Genomic DNA, 21,101 nt, shown 5'->3' with positions numbered 1-21,101 from the left:
ATCCATTCATGAGGTCATCGACAGCATCGATATTCCGACACTTTATGCAGAATTTCGCAATTCGTCTGCGCCACATCATCGCATATGATAGCAGTCATATCGGACATGTTATAACCTGCATCCGAATATCCGTAGTGACGTTTACATGTTGAATAAAGTGTGTTCACGCCGTTGTTTGTAATTAATTTACTTTTCTTTCATTAGTTCAATACCTGTCGCCCTGCAGTTACTGCTGTGAGCTACCTGCTGTGGGTTAAGCGTGGTTCATAGCTGTTGCCGCATGTTATCCACAATTTACAGGTAATGCCGTTGGTTATATGTGAGTCATAGTTAATGCTGGGTATTATCTGCGATTCATAGTTTCTGCCTCAGATTAACTAGGAGTCATAGTTATGGCTACAGAGTACCTGCCTGTCGTAGTTACTGCCGAGTGTTACCCACACCCATAGTTTGTGCCACGAGTTACCCTCGAGTCATAGCTACTGCCGCGAGTTACCTGAGAGTCATAGTTACTTCCGTGAGAGATTTTTCACTGCTTCATGGTACACGCTAGTCATAGTTACTGCTTAGTTCACCCACAAGTCATAGTAAGCGAGTGAGTCACATTACTGCCACATTTTACCTGCGAGTAGTAGTTACTGGCACTATGACCGGTAAGAGTAAGTGGAAACGGAAAAAAATGAAATAAATTGATCCTTGTGATGGATTTGGGATATATGGGCAGCATTACAAGAGGAAACAACTTTGTTGTATTGTTATATGCATACTTTGGTGTGTTTGCATGTTCACATCCAAGTATGGTACCTCATTCGGATGGGTTTTTTCTGCACACGTAGTGTCGAAGAAGTATACACTGGCCAAGTAGTCGATTTCGCTGACTGTATCTTACTGACCATCATTTCCTGCCGTTATTGGTCGACTGACGTATAATCCAGTAGCTCATCAGTAAGTGATGGATTACCACTGATATCACGTTGCATGTTAACTCATCAGTACAGGAATTCTCTGGTAGTACATCAGCTGACAATTTTTTGTGAATTACGATGCCGTTCTGGAACTCGGCAGAATGGTTCTCCCTTTTTCCACTTTTCTGAGCTACTCCGGAATGTAGTAATCGTGTTTTCTTTCTGTGTGCGCTTAATTATTGGCTTGACGAGAAGGTAGGTAATCGAAGCAGACAAGTGGGTATAACGATACTGGCTGTAGCGTTGAAACATCTCTCTTAGTTAGAGAACCATCCGGTAATTTATGTTGAGTTCACTGTTGGTACTACGCGGAACATGATTACAAGAAATAAACGCATTTCCGTTACTGTTTCACTAATTACTTACGTATGCGTAACATAGGTTTCGGGGTTAATATTCCAGTGTGTAACTTTACTGACAAATACGTTGTAGTACATACATAAACAACACAGAATTTATTACAAACAAAGAATTATAGTGTTAATACAAGGTATTCAGATCAGCTAATGCCAAAGTCAGTTATAATAGGGTACTAAATAATGAAGATGGTTAATACAATCAAACAAGGTTTCCTGCAGCCATTTATGGAATGTTGAAAACTGGAATCTAGTTGAAACTTCTTTGTTCATTCAGTAGCTTTTGTGCTGGCACTTATGCCTCTTCCCCAACTGAACCTAGAGTGTAATATTTCTACTTCTCATACATAGCTGTGTAAGACCAATACATACCATATCGTTTCCACGTCGCCTGTGTGATTGTAAATAGCAGTTGTGAATACTACAGCAAGTCTCTGGCGAAGGCTAAGTTCTCCCGCCTGGAGGTTATGGGATATTCTCTTCCTAATCATCCTAAATGGGCTGTGGACAGAGCTTACATGGATGCTGCAATAGGTTTGGGATTTTCCATGATGGCCAGTGTTTTCCCATATTATTTTCAGAAAAAATTCATCAGGACCCGTAGGAAGCAACAATTTACGGAAGATCCATTAGCGGGAGCAGAAAGTGGCCTATGAAAATGCCTCGATTGTGCTGATGATACTGGTTGTCTGAAAAGCCCAGATCTTAAGTAATTTTGTGGGGCATTTTGGGAGCTCATGAAATCGAGGAGTTGGCCAACAGTTCTTGTGTGATACAAAAGTGTCCTCTGGGTGGAGGCAGCGCTACGGACTGTATTTTGGAAGTTGATTGTGTGGGAGCGACGAAGGGTTCCCCCGTTTCTAAATGTGTCCTGAGTCTGTTCTGGTGTGACTGTGTAAGTACTGGCCTAGCCGTTCGCCTGTTTTCCAAAAGGATGTTCCTGTCTAGTGAGCATTAGACCACTCATTACGAAGAGGCTGCATAATAGAGGGTCCAGTGTCAGCTAGCTGGAGGTGTTGCTTAACAAAGGACGGATGCTTGACGAATGTTGTTAGTAAATAATAAATTTTCTTGCACACCCATGGAAAGGGGGAGTTCCTATGGAATGGGTGGAGTCCTGGTACGTGTCCGCATCCTTTTAAGCTTTCCGTCAGAGAACTGTCCGACTGTTAAAAGCCTTTTTTCACAACAACGAATAGGCGGGTCATGTTGAAATTTATGTCAACTACTAAGATATAAGGCCCCTTGGCGGTGTAAAAGAAGTGAAGCTTCTAAGTGAATACGGTAAATAGATACGGCCATTTATGTCACACATTTTGATAGTCACAAACTCATCAAAATTTATATGGTACTTTACACAGCCCTAAAACCATGACATTTGGCAAGAAGCAAGTCTTCGCCTTACAAGTGGCGGAAAAAATCCGTAAAAAGTGTTTATTTGTACTCATGTAACAGGAGAAAAAAGAATTGTAATGCCTGTCTGTAAAGACACTTCTTTTTTTTTTCTTTTTTTTTTTTTGGAATGGATAGACGTATTAAGCTGAAATTTATTTCATCTACTAAATCCTACGATCATTTGGCATCGTAGGAAACGTAATCTACTAGGTCACTGCAATCAAAAACACGACTATTTATGTCACATATTTTGATATTTAGTCATTACAAGTTAAAGCATACTTCTCATTGTCCTAGAACTTGAAGTTTAGCAAAAAGCAAGGTTTCTCTGTCAGGTAGAGGGAGAAAATCGGAAAAGTGTTAATTTTGAAGTATGTCTCACAAGAAAAGTGTTTCCTTTGTCATTTCTTATCTGCTTTTAAACTTGAAATTGAAACATTCTCGAAAGTTTTAAAGTCCCTGACACTACCTCTAGGACTAATATCTTGCCGGTATGGATGGCGATAACAGTGGAAAAAGGTAGAGATTCTAGACTCCCGCAACGGGTGAACTGTCGATATGTATAATTAAATATGTACGGAACCCTCAAAGCACGAGGACTACTGGAACGTGGCCAGATTTTTCACTTTGTACAGCGGTCGCGCGTTGTCTGTGGAAGATATCATAGAATAAAGTACGGTGTAGTGTTTGTTTCCGATGTTCCTGTTTAGTGGTCGGATCTCAGTCTTTGGATGGTTCGTGGACTGCTACAGCGGTTGATTAATGGAATATACACTGAAGAGCCAAAGAAATTTGTACACCTGCCTAATACCGTATAGGTACGCCATAAACACGCAAAAGTTCCGCAACAAGACGTGGCATGGACTCGACTAATGTCGACGTAGTGTTGCGGGGAACTGACACCATGAAACCTGCAGGGCTGTCCATAAATCCGTAAGAGTAAGAGAGGGGTGGCAATATCCTTTGACAAGGCATCCCAGATATGCTCGAAAATGTTCGTGTCTGGCAAGTTTGGTAGCCAGCGGCAGTGTTTAAACTCAGAAAAGTGTTCCTGGAACAACCATGTAGCAATTCTGGACGTGTGGGGTGTCGCGTTGTCCTGCTCGAACTGGCCAAGTCCGTGGAATGCACAGTGGACGTGAGTGGCTGCCGGTTATGAGAGAGGATTCTTATGCACGCGTCACGTGTCAGAGTCGTATCTAGAAGAGCTCCTGTATCACTCCAACTGCACACGCTCCACACCATTACAGAGAATTCGCCAACTCGAACAGTGTCCTGCTCACACGTAGGGTCCATGGATTCATGAGGTTGTCTCCTCACCCGTACACGTCCTTCAGCTCGACACAGTATGAAACGAGAATTATTCGACCAGGCCACACGTTTCCAGTCATCAACAATCCAATGTCGATGTTGACAAACCCAGGCTAGGCGTAAGGCCTTGATTTCGTGGAATGATGACGTGTACACGAATGGGCCTTCGGCTCCGAAAGCCCATATCGTTGATGTTTCGTTGAATGGTTCGCACGCTGACACTTTTCGATGGCCCAGCATTGAAATCTGCATCAATTGGCGGTAGGGTTCCACTTTTGTCACGTTGTCCGATTCTTTTCAGCCATCGTTGGTCCCGTTCTTGCAGGGTCTTTCTCCGGCCGCAGCAGTACCGTATTCCTGATATTCACGTTACACTCGTGAGATAGTCGTACGGGAAAATCCCCACTTCATCGCTACCTCGGAGATGCTGTGTAACATCGCTCGTGTTCCGACTATAACACCATCTTCAAACTCAGTTAAATCGTGATAACCTGCCATCGTAGCAGCAGAAATCGATCTAACAACAGCGTCAGAAACTTCTTATCTTATACAAGCGTTGCCGACCGCAGTGCTGTATTTTGCCTGTTTACATATCTCTGTGTTTGAATACATTTACCTATAGCAGTTCCTTCGTCACTTCAGTGTAAGAAGTGACTATTATAATCCAATCTCACCGGTTAAAACTTGACTGGCGACCTATATGTATGTTGATAGTATTTCTGAAGCATTGCACAGAAACAGCCATCAGCCAAAACACGTTTCTGTTGAGGCCTATGTCGCATAATTTCTCCGTCGCGTCACACGACGCAAAGAATACGCGGACTCTGGCCACGGTTACTAGTATGTCGTCGCCAGACGCTGTTGAAGCTCTGACATAACAGACGAGATGGAACGTTACAAGTACGCACCGGGCTCCACTTTGGCTGTATTTTATTTTCGCATTCTGCGGCTCTCAATGTTTTGTGTTTTGTACTATCAGTTAATTTCTTTGGTGAATGAATATCTTTGGTTTCTCATGCTTGTACCAGTACGCACAATAACATCTTGACTAATATCGGCCGGCCGCGGTGGCCGAGGAGTTCTAGGCGCTTCAGTCCGGAACCACGCGACTGCTATGGTTGCAGGTTCGAATCCTGCGTCGGGCACCGATGTGTGTGATGTCCTTAGGTTAGTTAGGTTTAAGTAGTTCTAAGTTCTAGGGGACTGATGACCTCCGATGTTAAGTCCCATATTGCTTAGAGCCATTTGAACCATTTGACTAATATCGCTAGACAACGGACTAATAATCCGAAGCCTAGGTCGTGCATGCAAAATTGAAAATCAACGGAACAATGTCTAAAGATATGTATCTTCATTGTATTCAATATATTTCACCAAGAGCGAAGTCAACAGGAATTGTTGCGGGATTTTGTAACTGAATGTGAAGTTCTAACAACACAGCCAATGACATCGCACACATTTTTCGGGCTTTACTCCCTGCATGCTCTTCAAGTTAGTTAGTAGAGGTATGCAACAGAAAAACATTTTAGGTGCATACTGGAGTACCATAGTAAAATTGCTGGCAATGCTAAATGTATGAGAAGGAATATTGTAGGGAAAACTTTTAAGCATAGGTCTCACAAACTTACCCCATATCTACAACTGTTGCAAATTACATGTGTTCGTTACTAAGTAACGATATTTCTCGATACTCGACATACCGATTTAGTAATATTCCCCAAAGCGTTTTGTTAGTCGCATTTCCTCTTTGGGCCAAATAAATTAGTTCGTAGCCCACCATTTCGTCTAAGCGTTTGATGGGGTTACGAATAACAACATATCGCAAAGTCATCGTGACCGACTCCGGTCGCCTCGGTAGTGACGTAGAGTCTATCCCATTACGCTACTCTTGTATTTACTTATTCCCATGAGTTTTCACTCGCTAGGCTCCCGGCTGGTCACCAAACAGAGGGCATGTCACAAATAATAAATTGAAACTTGAATATAATTTCCTTCCTGTGTACTATAAACGGTAACAGTAAAGATACAGTGATCATAGTATGATTTTATTAAATTATAAGTCTTACTGTACATGTTTGACTAAACAATCAATATAGCAGAGTTTAAGCAGAATAGGATATCTAAGATGAACTGGAACATAATCATGCAGCATATATGGACGTCAAATTTGGTTTTCTCAACATCAGTGATTTGCTAGTGGGTCTTTCTTTCTAAAACAGAAAAATAAACCAGGGAAAATGTACAGTTGAGTTCGAATTGGCACGATTAAGTAATTATTCATCCAACGGATCGTGAAGGATAATGCGTGTTAATGCAGAAACTAATAATCATATGCAATACTTCGAAAGCAATACAAACCGTAATATATGCGCAAACAATTATTCTCAAACAGTAAAATTTAGCACTCATTCTCCAGCAGGAGAAATGATTCAGAAATTTGTTTCTGAAATCTGTTTTGTAAAACGACTGAGGTACTAGGATTTCTCGTCAATGGAGTAACGTAGAGGCGTAAACTATCCTGCTACAATATTATCTAAGTGACTTGTTTTCTGCTGTATTCCAGTGCACTACACCACGTGAAGCAACTTCACAGCAGAAGAAATTTGGTTTATACCTTTTCCAACAGCAACTACATTGCGTATTAGCTTATATCTGATGAAACAACCCCACAGATTTATTTTTTTAATAGTACTGTGACAGATTTGATTAAAACTTCGGGACTAACTGGCTGACTCATCTTTGAAATGGCCGCGGCCTCCTAGACATCCTAGACATCAAGCTCCGACGCAACACGCACAACTTATTCGTTGTGCGGATTGCAGCGAGCTCAGGCCCTACATTGCGGACGACGTCGAACTTCACAACCAGGTAACTCCGCGGTCAGACCATACCGAGAGTGTCAACAGCTCTCCGGCCAGATCACCAGGCGGCGTATACGGCAACGGTAGAGATCGTGGTGAATGACACCTCTTCATCTACATCTACATCTACATTTATACTCCGCAAGCCACCCAACGGTGTGTGGCGGAGGGAACTTTACGCGCCACTGTCATTACCTCCCTTTCCTGTTCCAGTCGCGTATGGTTCGCGGGAAGAACGACTGTCTGAAAGCCTCCGTGCGCGCTCTAATCTCTCTAATTTTACATTCGTGATCTCCTCGGGAGGTATAAGTATGGGGAAGCAATATATATAATATCTCATCCAGAAACGCACCCTCTCGAGACCTGGCGAGCAAGCTACACCGCGATGCAGAGCGCCTCTCTTGCAGAGTCTGCCACTTGAGTTCGTTAAATATCTCCGTAACGCTATCACGATTACCAAATAACCCTGTGACGAAACGCGCCACTCTTCTTTGGATCTTCTCTATCTCCTCCGTCAACCCGATCTGGTACGGATCCCACACTGATGAGCAATACTCAAGTATAGGTCGAACGAGTGTTTTGTAAGCCACCTCCTTTGTTGATGGACTACATTTTCTAAGGACTCTCCCAATGAATCTCAACCTGGTACCCGCCTTACCAACAATTAATTTTATATGATCATTCCACTTCAAACCGTTCCGCACGTATACTCCCAGATATTTTACAGAAGTAATTGCTACTAGTGTTTGTTCCGCTATCATATAATCATACAATAAAGGATCCCTCTTTCTATGTATTCGCAATACATTACATTTGTCTATGTTAAGGGTCAGTTCCACTCTTTGCACCAAGTGTCTATCAACTGCAGATCTTCCTGCATTTCGCTACAATTTTCTAATGCTGCAACTTCTCTGTATACTACAGCATCATCCGCGAAAAGCCTCATGGAACTTCCGACACTATCTACTAGGTCATTTACATATATTGTGAAAAGCAATGGTCCCATAACACGCCCCTGTGGCATCTGCATGTCACGTGCCAAAAGTAGGCATCCACATGTTCGTTAACATGGCAGCTACAGGACGATTCACGAAGATAATCAAATATTTTCAAATGTTATTCTACAGTAAAACTAAAGAAAAAAGTTCACATAAAAATAGGTCCGCAACTGTTGAGTTTCGGAGTTACAGCTAATAAAAGATTTTGCCTGAAATTTAGCAACTTCGCGAATGTGAAGCCATCGCAAAACTGAACGAGATTAAAGTAAATCACGATTTCCATTTTTTGTTGCTATTAGTGCGGTGAATCTAATAAAACAAATCCCCGACGTGTATCTGCTGTAGTTTTCCAGAACATCTAGAGAAGCAAAGATTATAAAACATGCAAATTTGTTTACTTTCCATTAAGAATGGAGACACGTTTATGTCTTTAGTGCGAACCGATAGTGAGTTGTTTCAGTCGTTTCCTAACATTGAAACTAGTTAGTTTTCTGCATTGACCAATGAAAGAACATAATAACAACAGAATATTTAAGTGAAACCACATAGTAGCTGTTGTAGTTTGTAGATTATTTATGAAAGAGGGATGCCTTTCAAATTGACAACAGACGAATACGCCGATATAGTGTTTATTTATGGCAAATGTGATGGTAATGCTACGGTTGCAGTTAGCGAATATAGCGGACGTTATCCAATTAGGAGGATTCCGAATGTTGAGGGAGACAGATTCTCTACCTAGGTTTCACAATCAGTACGAGCTCTCGTTATGTAAAGATGGTGATGTACACTGTACGACGTCCTTAACATTGAGCTTTGTTTTTCCCGGTTTAACATGATTTCACGTCTACTACGGTATTAATAAAGACAGTTTATCTGACACATTCATATTGTTTCAGTTAACGTTACTACCATCGTTTTTCCAAAATTCAATTCTCTACAACTTCTGTTGAAAACTTTGTGGAATTGTGTAGAATTAAAAGAAAACAGCCGGCCGGGGTGGCTGAGTGGTTCTAAGCGCTTCAGTCTTGAACCGCGCGACCGCTACGGTCGCAGGTTCGAATCCTCCCTCGAGCTCGGATGTGTGTGATGTCCTTAGGTTAGTTAGGTTTAAGTAGTTCTAAGTTCTAGGGGACTTATGACTTCAGATGTTAAGTCCCATAGTGCTCAGAGCCATTTGTACCATTAAAAAAAAAAAAAAAAAAAGAAATTCTCCCAATAGTTGATAAATTAAAATTTTTACGAAATTACTTCTTTGCTTCTTTGCTGCAGATACACGTCTGGGACATGTTTTATTAGATTCACCAGACCAATAACAACAAAATAAATGAAAATCGTACATTACTTTAAGCTCATAGATTGTTGCGATGGCTTCATATTAGAGAAGTTGCTAAATATCCGGCACAATCTTTTTTAGCCGTAACTCTGTAACTAAACAGTTCCGTACATATGTTTATGTGAACTTTTTTCTTTAGTTCTACTTGTAGAATAACATACTAAAATATTTGCATATCTTCGTGAATCACCCTCTATTTTGGCTGGTGCTCGAGAACTGGAGAGAAGTTCCGTTGCAGGCAGCAAACTAAAGATCTCCACTATTCCGTCGCAAGGACTCGACCACCTACTACTGGATAACATGCTGCCTCCTCGACTGTGACTCTAAGTTATCAAACCAAGGAGATTGCCTCAGACTGAAAGCTAATGCTCTGTTGTCCACCTCCTTCGCTGAGAGATCAGCACGTCTGACTGCTATGCAGTATGCCTAAGTTCGATTCTCGCTTCTGTCATATTCGTTTATACACTCATCAATAAAAGTTTTCCATCATTCCGATTCCCAGAACTCCGGAAGACATACGTTGACAATGGATATTGTGTGACAGACACAGTCCCTCTGACTCTTCAGAGATGTCACTAATCCCACCCAAAGATGTAAACAACCATGCATGAGCAGCGTCTTTTAGACAGAGGGTGTCCGACAGCCGATCAGTTCCAGTCATTCCACCAGGAAGGAGGATCACTGCTCGTGTTGTCTGTAGTTCAATCATGCCTTGACGGTCAATACCGCGGTTCGATCGCGTCCGCAGTGTTACTTTGTGCCAGGAAGGGCTCTCAATAAGGGAAGTGTGCTGGCGTCTCAAAACGAACCAAAGCCTTGTTGTTTCGATGCGGAGGAGATACAGAGAGACAGAAACAGACGATGACATGCCTCGCTCAGGCCACCCATGGGCTACTACTGCTGTGGGCGACCGCTACCTATGGATCATGCGTCGGAGGAACCCTGACAGCGACGCCACCATGTTGAATAATGCTTTTCGTGCAGCCACAGGACGTCGTGTTACGACTCAAACTGTGCGCAATAGGCTGCATGATACGCAACTGTACTCCCGACGTCCATGGCGAGTCCCATTTTTGCAACCACGGCACCATGCAGAGCGGTACAGATGGGCCCAAGAACACGCTTAATGGACCGCTCAGGATTGGCATCACGTTCTCTTCACCGATTAACGTCGCTTATACCTTCAAAAAGACAATCATCGGAGACGTGTTTAGAGGCAACCCGGTCACGCTGAACGCCTTAGACACATTGTCCAGCGCGTGCAGCAAGGTGGAGGTTCCCTGCTGTGTTGGGGTGGCATTATGTGGTGCCGAAGAAAGCTGCTGGTGCTCATGGAAGGCGCCGTAACCGCTGTGCGGTACATGAATGCCATCTTCCGACCTTTAGTGCAACCACATCGGCAGCATGTTGGTGAGGCATTCGTCTTCATGGATGGCAATTCGCGCCCCCATCGTGCACATCTTGTGAATGACTTCCTTCAGGATAACGGCATCGAACATACCTGGGATTGTTTGAAAAGGACTCCTGATGGACGACGAGACCCACCAACCACTCTGAGGGGTCTTCGCCGAATCGCCGTTAAGGACTGGGACAATCTGGAACAACAGTGCCTTGATGAACTCGTGAATTACATGACACGACGAATACAGGCATACATCAATGAAATAGGACGTGCTACTGGGTATTAGAGGTACCGGTGTGTATAGCAATCTGGACCACCACCTCTGAAGGTCTCGCTGTATGGTGGTATAATGTAAAATGTGTGTTTTCAAGGGGGGAAATGATGTTTATGTTGATCTGTATTCCAATTTTCGGTACAAGTTCCGGAACTCTCGGAACCGAGGTGTTCTGATTTTTCTGAACATGAGTGTAATATGCCGGCTGTTTCTTCTTGGAACATATGCTGTCGGATTTTCCAAAGGAAACCACTCTCTGACACACAACGCATCTCTTGTAGCGTGTGGGACCGTAGTTTGTCGACAAGTTCAGTAAAGGCTGCATATACGAACTATAAACTGCTCAAACCCGTTTCTCTAAGCAAAACAGCTTCAAAAAATGAGATAATGTGTCAAATATTTTTCGTTAAGATGTAGGCGAGAACAAGTTTAGGAAATATTAGAAATTATGTTTATAGTTTGTTGGACGTCACTAAAGGCTTTCATTACGAAACTCTGGATGAGTATGCACTTAGTCATAAGCAAAAGCTAGTTGTTCACGTGTATGAATATTTATGACGTTTTACCTATTGAACAATGTGTCCTGCAGTCATATAATTTTGTAGGTCCATTCAGTACTATATATGGACACTGTATGAAAAATGTGTGGCGGTCACAGGTAGGAGCAAAGGAAAAATGAATTAAAACGTCCAGCGTGATGCGATAATTTTACTACCTGAACAGCAAAAACGCGTGGTGTTCAGTCTGAAGACTGGTTTCTGCAGCTCTCCATGCTACTGTAAGTGTGCAAGCCCCTAAGCCTCTTTATCTCCGAGTAACTACCGCAACCTACATCCTTCTGAATATGCAACCTGTATTCATCTCTTGGTCCCTCTCAATGAATCTTAACCCCCCGCCCCCCCCGCACACACACACACACACACACACACACACACACACACACACACACACACACACTTCCCTCCAGTACTGAAGTGGTGACCCCTTGGTGTCTCAGAATATGCCCTACCAACCGATCCCTTCATGGCGTCAGATTGTGCCATACATTTTTTTGTTCTATTTAGTACTACCTTATTATAGCTTATGAGATCTACCAATATAATCTTCAGCAATCTTCTGCAGCATCACATTTCAAAAGCTTCCAACCTTTTCTTCCCGAAACTGTTTAGCGTCCAAGTTTCACTTTCATACATGGCTACACTCCATACAAATAGTTTCACAAAAGACTTTCTGACATTTAACTCTATACTTGATGTTAACAAATTTCTCTTCCTAAGAAACGCTTTTCTTTCCATTTGAAAACGTTCCAAGCGAAATCCTTTCTTTCTTTCTTCACCTTTTTGTTTGCGGGAGTCCGTGAGAAAATGTTACTTAGGTGTTTGAAATCTTGTGTGAAGTTCGTTGGAACTTGCTCAGTGCTCTCATTCTCAAATACTGCAATAATATACGAGGTCGTGCATAACAGTAAATGCCTCCTAATTTTTTATGATAAAACTCTTAAACTCTTATAGCGTTTTACCTGAAACAGACGTTATTAACAACGTACAACTTCATGGCTACATATTATTTTCTCAACATAGTCACCCTGACGATGAACGCGTTTCTACCAAAAAGGGACCTATTTGTTGATACCTTCACTGTAGAATATTTGTGTTTGTCGACAGCCACACACTCACCTCTGCTTGCACCACTTCATCACTATCAAAATGAAGCCCTCGAGGGTGTTCTTTAAGTTTTGGAAACAAATGAAAATCAGTTGAGACCAAATCGGGTTTATATGGAGGACGATCGATGACAGAGAGCCCAAGGCGTCGCATCTTCGGGTTGTGAGGCTCGTCTGTGGTCGGGCATTGTCGTGTTGGAGGAGTGGGTGATCCGCTGTGGACGAACTCTTCGAATTTGAAACTCGACTACAGCATCCTGTTTCTGACGCACTGACATAATTACGTTACGCACCGCCATGTTACACGGTACAATTCGGAGCCCTCTAGCGGCAGAAGGATAGAGACATAACGGGAAGAATGAAGATGCAGAATGTTAATAATGTTCATTTAATTTCGAACGGTGTAAGATTTTCCATATAAGATATTCGGAGGCATTACTTTTCAGCACGCCCTCATAGTATGGTAGACACTACCTCGAGATGCACAGGCCTAATCAATTTCTAATAGCTGTAATTCTTGTCATAATCAGTTAAGCGATTTTAAATTTTAAATTCGGTCAGTAGCGGTATGAAATACTGAAAATCAAAGTTTTGTTGCCTCTGGAAGTCGTTAAATACGCAACCTGCAATTGGGATTGTGTACAGTGCACTGGGTTGGGCCTTTATAATATAGATCACGTGAAAAAGCGGCTGCTCTTCATATTATTATCTCTATATCATCTCTTTGTCCAACCTGGTAAGGATCCCAGATTAATGAAGAGTACACAAAGAGTGGATCTGAGATCTATTTCGTAAAACTTTATTTTTCCTTGAGATTCTTCCGCTGAGCCTAACATCTGCTTCTGCTATATGTAGTTTAATGTGATCATTCCACTTTACATCGCTGGGGCAGTTCTTCTTGGGTATTTAATGGTTTTTACTTTCTCCATTGCTATTTTTCAGTATTCTAATAGATCGGTATTTGCTATCGTCCCTTAATAATGCACAATACATCACATTTATTTTGTTTGAGGTGAACTGCCAGTTCCTGCACAAATCTCGTATCCTCTTCATATTTTCCAAAATTTCACTACTGTCTTTTAGTTTGGGATCCTTTCTATAGGCAACAGCGACGACTACGAAAACCTCACAGGAGGTTCCGAGTTAATCCAGTAGATCATTTACATAAATGTGAACACTGTCAGCCCTCGTACCACTTCCTTTCGGGTACACCAGAAATTACGTTCACATCTGTCGATTTCATCCCATTAAGAACAACGTACGGAGTCCTGTCTGCTAGAAGATTGGTTCAAATGGTTCTGAGCACAATGGGACTTAACTGCCGTGGTCATCAGTCCCCTAGAACTTAGAACTACTTAAACCTAACTAACCTAAGGACATCACACACATCCATGCCCGAGGCAGGATTCGAACCTGCGACCGTAGCAGTCGCGCGGTTCCAGACTGTAGCGCCTAGAACCGCTCGGCCACCCCGGCCGGCTGTCTGCTAGAAGGTCCTGAATTCCGTCGCACATCTGTAAGCTAGTATTTTGTTCACCAAACGACATTGTCGAATAGTACGGAATGTCCTTCCAGGAGTCAACCGTTACGGCACCGCCTTTGGCGCCTTCGTCTACGCTGCTCACGGTCTTATACTCGCACACGGCCAGTGCGAACTGTGCCTCGTAGGATCTCTGGTTCCGAATTACATTTCGAACTACTTTGTAATGAGAGAGGTTCGAGGAAGTATACGCAGTGAAGAAAAATATGCGGATAGCTACTTACTGTTTCATTGTAATCTAACTAATTATACGTTAATCTACCATTTACATTACTGCATTGTGACTATTTCAGTCGCGTAGGAGCTAGCACATGAAATTTGTTCTTCGGTGTGAGATCTCTGAAGCCCTGTGAGCTTCATTATTGCTGTTGAACGTAAGTTTTCCTGTTCTAGAAGCTTTCGCTTTTGGTTTCTCTTTCTTCGGTCTGTTTACGTTTTCGTCCTTATCCATCTTCTCTTAGAGAACATTTTTCACCGATAATGAGAATTTTCGATTTCTAGACTTTCCACTTCCTTTTGTTAACCGTCGACAATTTTGACACAGTGCATATCATAAATGGACTTCCGCTCTGAAAGCTTTCGGTAACGACTTCTAGCACTGCCACAGAAGTTCCTGGCTGGGTTACCTTCTCCCCAACAGTGCCAGGTATTGTGTTAGTAACCTTGATAATTTCACCATCAGTCTCCCGCCGTTACACTTGGAGCAGCAGAATCGCACCCCGAGTAAATTTTGGAATTGTATGACAATATTCACGTTGCATGAAACGATGATATTGCCTTCTTTACTGCTGCTAGCCGGCAGTAGCCCTACTGTTGCATGAAAGTTCACAAACGCTTTCTTGACATCCGATAACAAGACGGACAGACCGCTGTTACCGTGTGGACAAACGATGAATTCCAAGTAGGCTTAACCGCTAAAGCAATAAATTAAATTACTGCGTCTGTTTGGCTAAAACAACTCTAATTACGAGGTCAGCCAATACACAAGTAAGGAAACAGAAATAATCTGCTGAACTACGAACCGTATAATTTAAATCGACTTTCCTTAGGATTTCGGAACAAATGGTTCAAATGGTTCTGAGCACTATGGGACTTAACATCTGCGGTCATCAGTCACCTAGACTTAGAACTACTTAAACCTAAGTAACCTAAGGACATCACACACATCCATGCTCGAGGCAGGATTCGAACCTGCGACCGTAGCGGTCGCGCATTTCCAGACTGTAGCGCCTAGAACCGCTCGGCCACCCCGGCCGGCTTTCGGAACATTTTCTGGTTTTCAAAACGTGAAATACCTCAAAGAAAACGATCTTCTGAAACATATCCAACACGGGTTCGCAAAACATCGTTCTTGTCAAACATATCTAGCTCTTCATTCACAAAAAGGGGATCACAAGTTAATTCTGTATTTATATCCTTCCCGAAGGCTTTGTACAACGTTCCCTACTAGCTGCTTCTAATCAAATGGCACGCCTATGGAGTTTCGCCATAGTTGTGCGACTTGAGTTTTGATTCCCCGTCCGAAAAGTCACAGCTTATAGCAATCAACTGGAAGTTATCTCGTGAAAGCACTTCTCCAACGATTTTTTATATACCCTCACCTGTTCTTAATCTCATAAACTATTTGTGAGGCATTCTCAATAGTCCTATAAGTTTATTTGCAGATTAGGCTATAGTATACCGTATACCTCAAAAAATCGAAACGATTTACTTGTTGATCTAAAAAAGATTTATGCATGGTGCGAAGAGTAATGTCTGACCGTAAACAATAGAAAGTGTAAGGCCCTTCTGATGAGCACTAAGAACACTCGTTTAAATATGGATTGCATGACTGATAACGCAAGTTTAAAGGTTGTAAATTCAACTAAATGCTTATTGATTACATATACAAGAAACTTAAGTTGGAAACATCGCAAACAAAACGGCAGAACACTTACGTCATACAATGTATCTCCTAACCACATATCTGCCTACAAAGTATCTGCCTACACTACTCTTTTCAGTCTTTTGCAACATACTTGTGCGATGTGGGATCCTTACTAGACAGGACTGAAAAAATTCAGTGGAGGATGACTGATTTTGGATTATCATGAAATAGGGGCGAGAATGTCACGGCTGTGGTAATCAAATTGGGGATGAGGATCATTAAAAAATCTGCGTTTTCACTGCGGCGAAATATTTTCTTGAAATGCACCAACAAGAAAAAAACGGTACAGCAAAACCAGCAGAACGAACTGTCGTTAATATGACGGAGAGAGATATCGACGGGAGTGCCATTTCGGTCTTAACTTCGCACCAACGCCTAGGAGTATCCCTGTCTGTGATACTGTAAGCGTGGTTGAATAAGCAATCGCCAGGATGCCTAGTGAGAACTCAGACAAAATTTGTCTCGAAATGTGTCGGATTACTTCAAAATCGAAACCACCACCACCTTACTTCACTACGGCTGAACGCAACGGACTCCTCACACTAAGCAACGACCCTCTCGTAGTAATTCTGCGAGCTGAAAATGGCAGTGTATCCGTCATTCTGAATAAAGCTGACTTCAGTTGATTCTCAAGGAGGATACCTAAAGGAAACTGCCACGGTACCCGATCTGAAGGTTGATGAGGAAGGTATCACGGCTCCCAAAAACTGTCACCTCTGGAAGAGGCCCTTATTACGAATCTCCTCCCTAAGGATGAGAGACTACCTATGCTTAAAGGCCTACCAAATATCCTCAAAATGGGTTCTCTTAGCCCAAATGTGAACACTGTTGGGTCACAAACTTATAGACTGCCAAAACATCTGGCCAGCCTTCTCACGCTGCTTGTGGATCGCTGTGTGCACCACATCATAGAATACCGACGATTTTATCAACCAAATTAAGCATCTGCGTCTTGGACAATGTGATATGATGGTCAGTTTTGACGTGGTCTCCCTATTTACGCGTGTTCCAGTCAACGACTGCATAGACCTCCTGTCTCAGTTATACGATAGTACAATTGTTGGCTCGTTTAAGTATACGGCTTCCGACTAGTTGGACGGCGTAGTGCTGAAAAGATCGTTAGCTCCATCCATAGCCAAACTTTTTATGAGGAAATCTGAAGACACCGCTTTGGCTAAGATAACTTGCTTTTATCGTTACGCCGACGATACTTTTTTTCAACTGGCCCAAAGGACGTGAAGGACTGGGAGAATTCTTAGAACACCTTAACGGCAGTTGCGGCCGCATCAGGTTTACGATGGAAGTAGAGAAAGATGGTGCATTACCTTCTGTTAACGCTCTCGATCGCCGGAAAATCAATGGATACCTCAGCCACAGTGAGTACAGGAAACGTGCAAATACGGATCGCTATCAGAACACTCATAGCCACAACCATCCGGCGTGGTGTTCTGAACCGCCCACCTTGCTGAAGTCGTCTCAGACGCTGAATGTGTCCTTCTAGAATTAAGCCACATACTAAAAGTTTTCCAGGAAAACGGCTGCAATTATCCTCAGGTCAGAGGCTGTTTCTGGTGAACCACGAAGGAAACAAGAAACTTGCGGGTTTGCTTTTCTGTGTCACGATCTAGGGAAAGATTAACCGACTCCTGAAGAGACAACATCTTATCAGTGTTTAGCATCGAGGAAAAAGTATGTCAGCTCACGAGGCCGGTGAAGGACAGTCTAGGGATTACAACGCCTGGAGTATACAAAATACCATGGCTGTGTGGCTACTACTACGTCTGCCAAGCGATTGCACTGTGGAGGGTGGCCAGACGGAACAAGATAGGCATTTACGCTTACTCTATCCTAGCAGAACACATTTTAGAGAATCGAAACCGAATTTTGTTGTACGAAACGTCTTTCATTTATGAGGACGAAAGGGTTTTGGGATAGCGCCGTAAAAAGAAAAAAGTTTTGAAAACACAGTGAAGAAGGACGGCTCGGCATGAGGCTGAAGCGGCATGAGGTTGATGAGGTTGAAGCGAGGACGAAAGACGTGGCACGAAAACATTACCACATATGGTGAGGAAGATAGCACCAGTGACGTCACAGACAGCTAGCGGTTACGTAACACGAGTCCACGTTGACACGGCAGTACCACTTGTACCACTTGAATACAGCAGAGGAGAGCTCAGTCGAAGATTCGTGGGATTCCAACCACCTGACGCGATTGGAAGACCGAGATTTTATTAATTCATATCGCCATGTGACCATGCATTCATACACTAACAAAAACACATTCTTACCTGAATACATAGCAGGAATAAATTACCGATTGGAATTACGGTGTATATGTCGTTATTCTCTGTTACTGTGGAAGTCAATGCCGGCTTCGTAACAAGTGTAGCCAATACCGAAAATGATGCGAACTTCTCTGACAGTTACATGGAGAAAGCCCCCAGCTGAAACCGAGTGCCGCTTTGCAGCTAGCTTATCTCCATGACGGCACTGGTCGTCGAGGTGTTCGGCGAACGTCTCCATCGCCCGTCGGTAAGACATAGCAGCGGTCCCCACGCAGATCCCGCTATCTCCGAAGTAATAGCTGGCTAGCAAGTTATCCCCTTACGCAGTGGTGCTGCGGATCCCGGTCTCGGGGGCGCTATTTATCACATGGCGCAGATAGTGCAGCCGCGCGAGAGTGGGGAGAGAGGGGAGTGGTTGGGCGCCGCGCCGCAGCGTTCGTCGATACTTGCGTGAGAGATGACACTAAATGGCCTGTGACGCCATTTGCGTGGCTCGGAAGGCACGTCGGCGGCCGGCAAGAACCGCAGTGGCGCAGCACTTGCCGCCGCTCTTGTTACGGGCGCGAGTGAGACGCGATTAGCGCCGGCACGGCGGGGCGTCAGCCGCCGGTGATGGATTAGCTGCCGTCTGTGCGACGCAGTTCCGTCGCGGCTGCGTTGCCGCAACCGGCACCAAATTTTTGAGATAAACTCGCAAGTCGTATCTTCTCCTCCGTGTCTCTTGAGGTGTATTGTGGACTGATGTCTCCTCCGGTTACCGCACAGATTCAAAGTTCTAAAACACTTGCAGTTAAAAACGGGCCTTTGTCTGTTGCGTACAGTACCCTAGATTTTTTATACGATGTGGAGCACGCGATCTGAAATTTAGGTATAACATTTATTTGTCGTGATACCACACTAAAATTTTGACCTGTTTCGATCGCTCAAGCAAAGACTGTCAGTAGGTATTTCTACAACACGTGACGAGTTAGTCTTTGTAAGGGAATACGCTACGGGAAAAGAAAATAGTGGACCTGGAAAGAGAACACCGATTTTCAATATTTCCATAAGGTGAGCTTCAACAGCCTTATGGTATTTTATAAAATGCATTGTAACCATCAGCTGTTTATTTGTCCCATTACTCGTCTAGCGGTTTCGGTCATTATCCATCATCCAGGATGTCTATCAACATCAATGGAAAAAATTTATGAAAGTACAATGCATATAAAAATAGCAAAAATTAACAAGTATGTGGGCACAAAATACCATTTACATACTTACAGGGCACAACAGATTAGTTAAAATCCTCCCATGTTACATTGAAGCTGAACAATATCGAAATTGTTCAGTCCACTTGTACTGGGTTCATCTCTGTTAACCGGTTATTTTGAAACAGGTAAAAGTATCACGATTAGATCATTTTTAGACATTAGTTGTTTTAACGTTCACAATTTTTCAATTATCTGTTGTATGCTTGTTTTTGCTGTTTCTACATTGGCATCTTAGAAATGGATGTTAATAGTACGGCAGAATCATTGCTATCCTGTATATCCATCACAGTTAATGCAATGATGTATAGCCTGATGCCTAGGCTAGCCGGCACGGTAACTCAGCGTGTTTGGTCAGAGGGTTAGCTGCCCTCTATAATAAAAAAAACTGAGTTAATGGATCAACGACGAACTGAAACGGATGTCTTGTGACGTCCGCCCCGAGCAGATGCAACGAACGACAACGAACAAAATGAGATTGCCGGCACGGTAGCTCAGCGTATTCGGTCAGAGGGTTAGGTGCCCTCTGTAATAGAAAAAAACTGAGTTAATCGATCTACAACGAACCTCAATGGACGTCTTACGACGTCCGCCCCGAGCAGATGCAACGAACAAAAGCGAACAAAACGAGATTTTAAAAAAATGTGGGTTTTGGCACTGCATTTGTTCCACACCGAGCGACACACTGTTGATCTTAACTTTTGTTCATATAACAAATACCTCTTGTATTTAGGTTAATAACCTCCCAAGAACGATTTATGTCATTTGCTTAACATGTCTCCTCGGTAATATCTACACTCCTGGAAATGGAAAAAAGAGCACCGTGAATTCACTGTCCCAGGAAGGGGAAACTTTATTGACACATTCCTGGGGTCAGATACATCACATGATCACACTGACAGAACCACAGGCACATAGACACAGGCAACAGAGCATGCACAATGTCGGCACTAGTACAGTGTATATCCACCTTTCGCAGCAATGCAGGCTACTATTCTCCCATGGAGACGATCGTAGAGATGCTGGATGTAGTCCTGTGGAACGGCTTGCCATGCCATTTCCACCTGGCGCCTCAGTTGGACCAGCGTTCGTGCTGGACGTGCAGACCGCGTGAGACGACGCTTCATCCAGTCCCAAACATGCTCAATGGGGGACAGATCCGGAGATCTTGCTGGCCAGGGTAGTTGACCTACACCTTCTAGAGCACGTTGGGTGGCACGGGATACATGCGGACGTGCATTGTCCTGTTGGAACAGCAAGTTCCCTTGCCGGTCTAGGAATGGTGGAACGATGGGTTCGATGACGGTTTGGATGTACCGTGCACTATTCAGTGTCCCCTCGACGATCACCAGTGGTGTACGGCCAGTGTAGGAGATCGCTCCCCACACCATGATGCCGGGTGTTGGCCCTGTGTGCCTCGGTCGTATGCAGTCCTGATTGTGGCGCTCACCTGCACTCCGCCAAACACGCATACGACCATCATTGGCACCAAGGCAGAAGCGACTCTCATCGCTGAAGACGACACGTCTCCATTCGTCCCTCCA

Source organism: Schistocerca serialis, chromosome 2 (genome assembly GCF_023864345.2).
Source record: "Schistocerca serialis cubense isolate TAMUIC-IGC-003099 chromosome 2, iqSchSeri2.2, whole genome shotgun sequence".
In the NCBI taxonomy this organism is placed as follows: Eukaryota; Metazoa; Arthropoda; class Insecta; order Orthoptera; family Acrididae; genus Schistocerca; species Schistocerca serialis.
The sequence above is the reverse complement of the archived record's forward strand: the minus strand, read 5'-3'. Positions refer to the sequence as shown.